General features: G+C 42.6%; 1 non-coding gene across 1 annotated transcript; it reads right to left on the bottom strand.

Moving 5' to 3' along the window:
* Positions 1–7,592: 7,592 nt before the first annotated feature.
* LOC124521467 (small nucleolar RNA SNORA3/SNORA45 family) lies at positions 7,593–7,727 on the bottom strand. The gene has a single exon (XR_006964547.1). It is a non-coding gene; the product is annotated as a small nucleolar RNA SNORA3/SNORA45 family (small nucleolar RNA).
* Between the last annotated feature and the right edge of the window lie 2,220 nt (positions 7,728–9,947).

Genomic DNA, 9,947 nt, shown 5'->3' on the forward strand with positions numbered 1-9,947 from the left:
TTATGGCCATTGGGAAGTTCAAATATATATTACTTATATATTATGTGTTGCATGTAATCTATAGTATATTATTGTATTGAGGCTACATTTTTGGAGTATGGTGATAATCGTAATTATGAAAGAACGTCTTTAATCTTGAGAGATATATACTAAAGTATTGAGAGAGAAATGTTATGATCTTTAAAACTTTCAAATGATTCAGTAAAAAAAAAGGTTTTATATCTATATTAATAGATATATTAATACCTATTTTATATTTATGTTACACACTGACTTTATATTTTATTTTATGTATTTATTTATTTATTTCATGTTTATTTTTATTTTTGAGAGAGAGAGAGTCTGAAGCAGGCTCCAGGCTCTGAGCTGTCAGCACAGAGCCTGACATGGGGCTCGAACCCACAAACCATGAAGTCACAACCTGAGCTGAAGTCGGACACTTAACTGAGTCACCCAGGCACCCCATTGACTTTATATTTTATATTAATAGGTATATTAATATCTACAGTTGACCCTTGAACAACATAGGTTTGAATTGTGCAGGTCTATTTGCATAATTTTTTTGATAAATGCAGCACTGTAAATGTATTTTCTCTTTCTTATGATCTTAATAGCATCTTTTTTTCTCTACTTTACTTTATTATAATAAGCATATAACACATATAACATAAAGAATATGTGTTAACAAATTATTTATGTCATTGGTAAGGTTTTCAGTCAAAGTGGGCTATTAGTAAAGTTTTGGGGAGTCAAAAGTTATAAGTGGATTTTCAACTGCATCGGGTCAGTGCCCCTAACCCCCACATTGTTCAAGGGTCAACTGCGTATTATTGTGTTTCTCTTTAAATAAGATAATTTTATTAGTTTTTGGGGGCTGCCATAAGAAATTACCACAAACTGGGGAGCTTAAAGCAACAGAAATTCATTTTCTCATTGTCTGAGAGGTCAGATGCCTGAAATCAGGGTGGGGACAGGGCCACGCTCACTCTGAAGCCTGTAGGTGAGGATACTTCCTTGCCTCTTCCAGGTATCACTTCCATCTTTGCTTCTATCTTAACGTGATATTCTCTCTGTGTGTTTGTCCAAATTTCCCTCTTCTTATAAGGGCACCAATCACTGGATTAGGGCCCATCCTAATCCAGTATGACCACATCATGTCTTGATTATATCTGCAAGGACCCTATTTCCATATAAGGTCATATTCAGAGGTACCGGGTAGATAGAATCCTGGGAGGACCCTATTCAACCCAGCATAGCACATAAAGATGGTATAGAAGGAGGGAAGAGGATGGAAGAGTGCACAATGTGACGAAATGTAAACACACGGTGAATTTGGGTGAAAGGTATGTGTTTATTGCACCATTCTTTCAAACTTTCTGAATGTCTGAAGTGTTTCAAAATAAAATAAAATTTGGGGAAAAAATAGGCTATACAAAAGAAGAAGAAGATGAAGAAGAAGAAGAAGAAGAAGAAGAAGAAGAAGAAGAAGAAGCAGCAGCAGCAGCTGCCCTTGCCCATAGGCTATCTCAAAGTTATGGAGGACACAGTAGAGGGACATGCGTCATCATGATCTCAGTGCATGTGTGACAAAAACAGAGACAATGAAGCTAATTTGGCTTGGGCATATCAGGAAGGGTTTCCATGAGAAGTGACACCCAAACCAAACCAACAGTTTTGAAGAACAGTGTAGGGGTCAGCCGCAGGGGTGAGGGCACACTTGGGGAGCTGCCAGCAGCCCGGAATGGTTGGAGCAAAGGGTGCATGCTGGAAGATGGTGGGAGTGGAGCCTGCAGAGAGGCAGGAAGAATGTGAGTGAGGGTGCTGCATCGAGAGAAGCCTTTCACCAGGAAGACCAGGAGGAGCCAAGGCAGGGCTCTAAGCAAGGTATAACCTGAGCACATTTTTGTTTGGGGGCTAGGTATGTGGAGAAGCCTGGAGCCAAGCCAGGTGGGACAAACAGATAAGAAACGAGGGACATCACAGGAGGGGAGGATGTGGGTGAGGGGAGAACTGGGGGGGAGCTAGAACCCAGAGGGCTTTGTTGCTGACCACATAGAGAGAGGAAGGGGGAGGCGTGGGTGCCTGGGTGGTTGGTGCTGTCCCTCCCTGCAGGGGATGCAGGAAGAAGAGAGGAAGGGCTGCAGACAGAGAGTGGTGGAGGGAGATCTAGGCTATGCTCACTTTGGACATGTGGAACTTGAAGGCCCAGGTAGAGGGCCTCCAGGGAGGTGACCTGAAGCCCAGGAAATGGACTTGGCAACTTGTACACATATTGGTGTTAGGTGAAGTCATGGATTCTGAGGAGATTTCCCAGGTAGAGTGGGGAGACAATAAGAATGTAATGACAAATAGAAGGCCAGACACTCTGAGAAGCAGGGCAAACAAAGAAGGCCTGGCAAAGGAGACCAAGGAGAGGAGGACAGGGAGAGAGGTGGGAGGAAAGCCAGGAGCGTGGCATCAGTGAAGTCCATGAGAGGGTGTTTGTGAGGAGGGAGTGGGTGGCCACATCAGACAGCACACAGGGACCGAAGGCACTGAGACTCACACCAGTCCTTTCCATTTTGCAATTGGGAAGTCTCAGACAGCAGTTTCAATAAGGCAGAGGCCAGATGGCCAAGGACTGGGCATTTAATAAAAGGGAAGGAAGCATAGAGCCGATCAAGGTAGAATGTTCTTTCCAGAAACTTGGCTGAGAAGGGCAGGGAGATAGGCAATAGTTATCAGGAGGCAAAGGGTTAGGATCAGTGTTTGTTTTCACACGAGGAGAGAAACTGGGGCATGTGTACAGGCTGAGGAGAAGGAGCCAGCAGAGAGTTCAGGCTGAAGATAACAGAGAGCAGAGATCATTGGCCACACAAGACCTGAGGAGCTGGGACCCAGAGCACAGCTGGGAAGAACCCCGTTTTCACCGAGATGGTGAGGCAGGGGCTAGAGGAGAGGGAAGGCGTGGGCCTCAGACCTCTGTGGGCCTCATGAGGGAGAAGAGAGAGGTGGACAGAGACCAGGCTGGGTCAGAACTGTGGATATTGTGACTGGGGCGGACCAGAGAAAGGAGGCAAAAACAGAGTGACCCATGAGGGAATTTGGAAGCAAAATGGTAAGCAAAATAACATGTGAAAATGAAAAATCAGAATAACATGTAGAGTTAGAGGCAGAGACAGGGACCCAAATATTATCCCCTCAGGAGATCAGTATTCCTCCTTGTTTAACGAGACGTGACTTCTTCCCACCCCACCCCTTAGGTCCCCACAAGGGAGATGTTAGGGTTCAGCATCAGCTCCTACAAGCCTCGCTTCTGTGGCTTTGTGGCCAGGATTCCCAGAGAACAGGTTTCCATCAATACCACCGGTACAGGGAGATGGGTTTGTGGGCAACCCTGAGAGCTGTGTTTTTGGTTTTTGAAAGAGTAGACCGTTTTCTCTCCCTGGATTGCATTAACTGTTAAATATCTGGGTGTTATGGTAACCAGCAGAGGGCCACCTGGTCCGGAATTTAGGAGATGTGTTGGCTCACAAGCAGAACAGTCCAAAGGTAGGCATGACTGGACACAAGGCTTACGTGATTTCCTCTAAAAGGAATTTCTTCCTCTATTTCTCACTTATGTTTCCCCAGCAACAGCACCATTCACAGCCCCCTATGTGGTTCCTAGACCTCCATCCTTCCAGATTTGAGTCCAGTGCAAAAGAGCAATCATTTCTATTCCAGCTCCAGCAAAGTCCAGTCTAGACTGGCTTAGGAGAACATGATGTATTCACCACTCAGGCCCAGGTCATATGTTTGCACTGGAACTATCTGGGTGGAAAGTGACCAAGAGGGGGTTCCACTGAGGAAACATGGGCATAGTAAACAGGAGACTGTTGGTCAATGGATACTGGATAGCGCAAACCACAGAATTCACAGCATCTGGCTTATGTCCAGAAATTCTTTGTAGGGTTAAAAAAAATTTTTTTAAATAATAGTTATAGAGGGGAGCCTGGGTGGCTCAGCAGATTAAGCATCTGGCTCTTGATTTTGGCTCAGGTCATGATCTCACGGTTCATGAGCTCAAGCACCATGTCAGACTCTGCTAACAGTTTGGAGCCTGCTTGGGATTTTCTCTCCCTCTCTCTCTGCCTCTCCCCTGCTCTCTCTCTCTCAAAATAAATAAACACTAAAAAAATAATTATAGATTTACAGGAAGTTGCAAAAAATAGTACAAAAGTGTTCTGGTGAATCTTTTACCCAATTTCCCTAAATGGTTTATTATATCTTACCTAATTATAGTACAGTAACAAGTCCAGGAATTTGATATTGGTACAATGCATGTGTATACTTTTATCACATATATAAATTCATGATATATATATGAAATTTAACCTGAATCTAATCATGAAGAAACAATCAGACAAATCTAAATTTGGGGACAATCTATAAAACTGGCCTAGGCTCTTTAAGAATATCACATATATTGTCTGAAAATGCCATTTATCGCATATATAAATTCATGTAATCACTAGTATAATTAAGATACAGGACCATTCTATCACCACAAAGAGCCCCCTCATGTTACTCCTACATAGTCCCTAATCACTGGCAACCACTAATATGTTTTCCATTTCTAATTTTGTCACTTTGGTAATGTTATATAATATAAATGCTATTCCTTTTTGTTGCAGAGTAGTATTCCATGGTATGGATATACCACAGGTTGTTTAACCACTCACCTACTGAGGGATGTTTTTGTTGTTTACAGTCATGGGCTATTACAAATAAAGCTACTGTCATCAGTTGTGTACTTATGCAGAACATAAGTTTTCATTTCTCTGGGATAAATGCCTAGGAGTATAGTTGCTGGGTCATATGGTAAGTGTATGTTTAGTTTTTAAAGAAGCTACCAAACTACTTTCCAGAGTGGCTGTGGCATTTTACATTCTCACCATCAATGTATGAGAGATCAAATTTCTCCATATCTTTGCCAGCATTTGGCATTATTACTATATTTTTATTTTAGTTACTCTAACAGGTATTTAATGATATCTCAATGTGATCTTAATTTTCATTTCTGTAATGGTTAGTCCTGTTGAACACCTTTTCATGTTCATCATATATTCTCTTGGTTTAAATGTCTCTTCACGTCTTCTGCCCATTTTCCAATTGGATTGTTTAATGTAGAGGTTTTGAGAGTTTTTTTCAGTAGAGTTTTTCAAGGTTCTTTCATCTCACTCTTCCAAGCACAGAACCCACTCTAATTTAGCTCTAACTACCAGGGTGTTGACTCTAAACCCATCCTTGTTTCAGCATGGGTGTAGGGATCCAATTATTATTATTTAGCAGGGGGCATTTACCCACCTATATCACATTTGAAAATATTTTGCTTTATACTCTGCTCTTCCCTGGCCATGCCCTGAGCTTTACCCGTGTGCTGCCCCTAGAGCAATCTGGACTTTAGCCTCGGATTTCCTCCTGACCTAGTTGTTGGCTTTGTGAGCTGAAACCAAGCCTTGGGAATTGTACCTCTCTTCCTGGATCCACATGATCTGGATGCCAGATGGATGGATGGATGAATGAATGAATGAATGAATGAATGATTGAGTTAACGGTAGTAGGCTCCTATGCATGGCTATTCTATGCACCAGGCACTTTGGGATTTGTCTGTTATCCCAAAAGGCAAAGAGTAGATGGGAAAGGGAAGAAATTTAAATATCTAACATCCTAAAGACAGTGGCTCCCTTCAAATATCATCAGTTTGTAGCCACAGGAAGGAAAGAAAAGAATGTGGGAGAAAAGGCCTCCCGGAGGAAGTCTTGGGTACACGTATACCATGCAGGACAATCGCCTCCCTGAAGCACTTGGAGTCTCTGGCAGGTTATTTTTAACTGCCACATTGTAAAGTCAATGTTTGCACTCTGATAAGTTCCTGTCCAGTGGCTTGTTCTAAACTCTGGCCTGGGAGGTAACCATGAGAGACTAGGAGTGGTTTGTGAGAGAGAAACAGTGAGTGAAATATAATAATCCTGTAGCTGCCAGCCTCAAGAGCCACGACAGGTCAAACAATCAACAGGTATTGTGTCCCCTGCTTGCATCACCTGGTCATGAGTTGTCAGTGGAATTTGTGGAATGGATTGTTCTCTTGGAGTCACCCAATATCCCTGAACAATGGGAGCACACATTCTTGGTTTTATATAAGAGCTAAGAAGGAATGTTCCTCCCACCCAATCAGAAGCAGGGAGCTGTTGCTGATGTCCAACTGCCTGCCTTCTCTCTCTCCTTCTCCTCATCCTCCACAGGAAAGAAGAGAGAGGAAGGGAAAGAAAGCTAGACCCATTGTGCGGAGGTCACCAGGAGAATGATGCCACAGGTTGGACAGAAGATAAATGTGAAATACAGGAAACAAAGGATGCCCTGGGTTTTTCACTTGGTAGAAGGTGTTTTTACTTCTTTGTTGGCTTTTCGCATTGAATACTCTTATAGAAAAAAAAGGCATTAAAGTATGAGGTTTCTTACTCATACATTGAGATTTAGAAGCTAAGAAAGTCCCTTCGTCCAATTGCAACATTTCAGGGCTTTTTGGTTGCATGTAACACAAAGCTCAACTCAAACTGGGTTAAACAGTAAGAGAGCAACTGACTCAGTACTGGAAAGTTCAGAAGCAGTGGTTTCAGGGTTGATTTGGTTTAGTACTTTGCCAGACATCTTTACCTTCTTCTGGTGTCAGTTTCAAACTAAGGCTGGCTCCATGTTTCAGGGTTCATCTCGAGAGAGAGGAGGCCTGCCCTTGGTGCTGGCTGATGATCCTCAACTAACACCCTGGCCAACACATGTCATGTGCTGACTGGCTGACGCTGGGCTTTCCTGAACCAGTCCGGCAGCCACACAGTGGCTCACCCTGATGCGACAGGAGGCACAGTCACCTAGTCTGCTTCAGAGTGAAGGAAGTGGGCAGTGAATACTGGGTGTCAACCCCAGTGCTCCCTGCTACATCTCCTAAAAATATCCTTTTAATTCCTGCACTTAGAACTCCTTTAGGAGGACCTCAAGCCTCTCATTCTGAAACTTGAGATAAAATTGAAGTGGTAAAAAAAAAAAATGAAATAGTTAACAGTGAATTTACACTAAAATGTGTCAAGGGAGTAAATTTTTGTTCTTATAAATGTCAAGTGAGCTAAGAAGTAATTTTATTTCCCTAAAATTGAATTAAATTAACTCATAAGCCCCAATTTCTTCTTGATAATAGAAAACTAAATCTTTCTAATTCAAAGTAAAATTCAATTACTTGTGATTTAAAATCCAGTCCTTTTTTTTTTTCCTCTTTTGAAAAGCACTGGTTAGTATTCAACGGCCCTTCCTCCATGACTTCAAACCACCAGGACACAACCCTCTGTCCCCCCCCCCCAAAAAAAAGAGCCACACCCTTAATCTTCTCTTCAGTTCTTTGCTAAAGAATTTTACCTGTACAATGACAGTCTGCTTTGAGAGGTTTTCCTTCCCCAGAACTTCAAAGTAGTCCTAGAGGAAAGAGAAAAGGGTTTATAACACACCACGGCAGCTGCCAATTCCCTCATGGGTATGAGAAAAGATGCCCGCCAAGCTACTCCATCTAGGAACTAGTGAGTGCATGTTTCTGATGTGGGCACCACTGGGGGTGCTGCCTACCCTCGCCGGTGATTCAAGACCAGCAGACTCTCTCTCTCTCTGAAAACTCCAGCACATCAGGATAAGAACTATGTCAGGATGGGACTCTCTACAGGATCTGGACATTTAAGGAGTGGGCCACTGCGAGGTTCTCCTTGTGAGGAGGTCTCTCCTGAACTGGCTTTGGCTGTTGGTGTCTATCCTCACTGCCATTCACTGCTGATGACCATAGTACACCCCTGTTCTTTGGCTTCCAGTTACACACGGTGATAAGGGCATTCCCAAGCCACTGGCTTTCCTTCAGCCACTTTTGCCCAGTCTCACGCGGGAAGGGTGTGAGGGAAGCCATGGAAAGCATCGGCTGCTCAGAGTGTTGCTCTGACACTCCAGGAAATATGGGCTTGGTGGTGGCAGATTTATCTCAGATGGTCTCTCTGGCTTAACTTGTCCTACTCTACTATAGCCCCTTGTGTTGGTGTAGGCTCTCTGTGAGAATCTTTCCTTGCAGGATTATTAATGGGGAGTGAAGGCACAAGTCTCCTGCTCTGAGATCCTCAAACTCTTCTGAGGGTTTCTATCACCCCTAACCCCAGGTTTGGACTTTCTGTTAATCACACTGACCAGTGACTTACTCTCTTTCTTGCTTTTCTTCTAGCCCAACAAATATATATATTTTTAATTACCTCTCTATCTAGCTTGGGGGGAGGAGGAAGGTTTACATAATTTTTATTCTTTTGAATATCTTTGTTAGGGCATAAATCATACTGCTTAGTAGCTTTGCTCTAGGTCTTAATGTTGACCGCACTCATGTGATTTGGTACTATCTTCTCAATGTTAGCAATACGATAGAACTTTCTCACGAATTGAATGGTATAGCATACCAAGGCTTTATTTCTTATTGATTTTGTTCCTAGAATCACATTTAAGAGCACAATTTTTGTAGTCACAGCCTTGGGTTTAAATCTCAGCTGGGTCACTTTCTTAACCTCGGCAAGATACATTAACCCTGTCCAAACTTGAGCCTTCCCTCAAGAGATGGAGGTGCTGTGATGGGAAAAGGATTAGAAATATCACCATAATCTGAACTTCTGCATCCGTTAATCATAACTGTATCTTCCTCATGGGATTTGTTTAAAGATTTAAATACAGATCCCTCCCCCCCGAAAAGTGTTCAGTACAGCACCTAGTGATTACCAAATGACAGCAGGCCCTGTGTGTAGAGTCCATGGCCAGCCATCCAGTTCAGCTAGCATTTGGAAAATGTCTAACAGATAATTACGTCCCACTCCATTGCACAAGGAGAATCCTGAAAGCCATGAGCAAAGCCATCAAACAAATAATTCCTTTCTAGGAATGTCAGCGATGGTGGTCATTGGAACAAACCCCAACTCTCTCTGTCCACTTGCTCCTCAAGTTTCCTTCTTTTACAATAAGTAGCTAGAAAGCACAAACACTTCAGTGTCTTGTTCCAGTGGGAATAAAATAATTTCCTCAAACTTTAGAGCCACCTGTGGTTCATTTCCAATACACAGGAAGAATCAGGGCCGGGATTTTTTTTAAATGTGTCTTGATGAGCTATTGTTTTGTTTCATTTTACTTACGGATGCCTCATAATAGTTCACTTCACTGTTCTGTGCTCACCGTAGCTATGTATATATTAGGGTCAGAGAAGTGGTAAGACTATAAAAGGCAGTAGCATGCTTAAACTGGAATAAACACGTAAAAACCTATGGGAGGTTTTGTGATTTCCCAGAGAAACCCAATGGAGTCAGAAACTGTTGTACTCCTCGCTCTAAAGCCTGTTTCCAGGCTGTTCCCATTTGTCTTCAGGGAGCCAGCTGAAGATGACTGGGACAGAAGACAGAGGTGAAGAGTCTCTATCTCATCTTAGAGAACACTGTTGTGGAAAAGCCAAGAATGAGCTCGCTACTGGTGCAGAACGTTTAAATGCAACATACCCTGCAAAGGTTTTGTATTTAAAAAACAAAATGATAAGGGGCACCTGGGTGGTTCAGTTGGTTAAATGTCCAACTCTTGATCTCAGCCCACATCTTGAGCTCAGGGTCTTGAACTCAGGATTCAAGCCCCACGTTGGGCTGTAGGCTGGGCATGAAGCCTACTTAAAAAAAAAAAAAAAACAATTAAAAACATAATGATAAACATATAAAACCACCACCTTCTTTTATTGACCCAATCAACTGTTTGAATGTGAAAAATATTATCCAAATATTACATGCACTTAATTTTTAAAAAAAAGGAGTTGGCACTCAGCCTGGGAAGCTACCAACTAAATGGAAATCAAGGGAGTCTTACTTTAGCCAAGTTTTATTTTTGCA

This window comes from Lynx rufus, unplaced genomic scaffold, assembly GCF_022079265.1.
Source record: "Lynx rufus isolate CCGP_SWC_20201006 ecotype Redwood Valley unplaced genomic scaffold, mLynRuf1.p SCAF_3, whole genome shotgun sequence".
Lineage (NCBI taxonomy): Eukaryota > Metazoa > Chordata > Mammalia > Carnivora > Felidae > Lynx > Lynx rufus.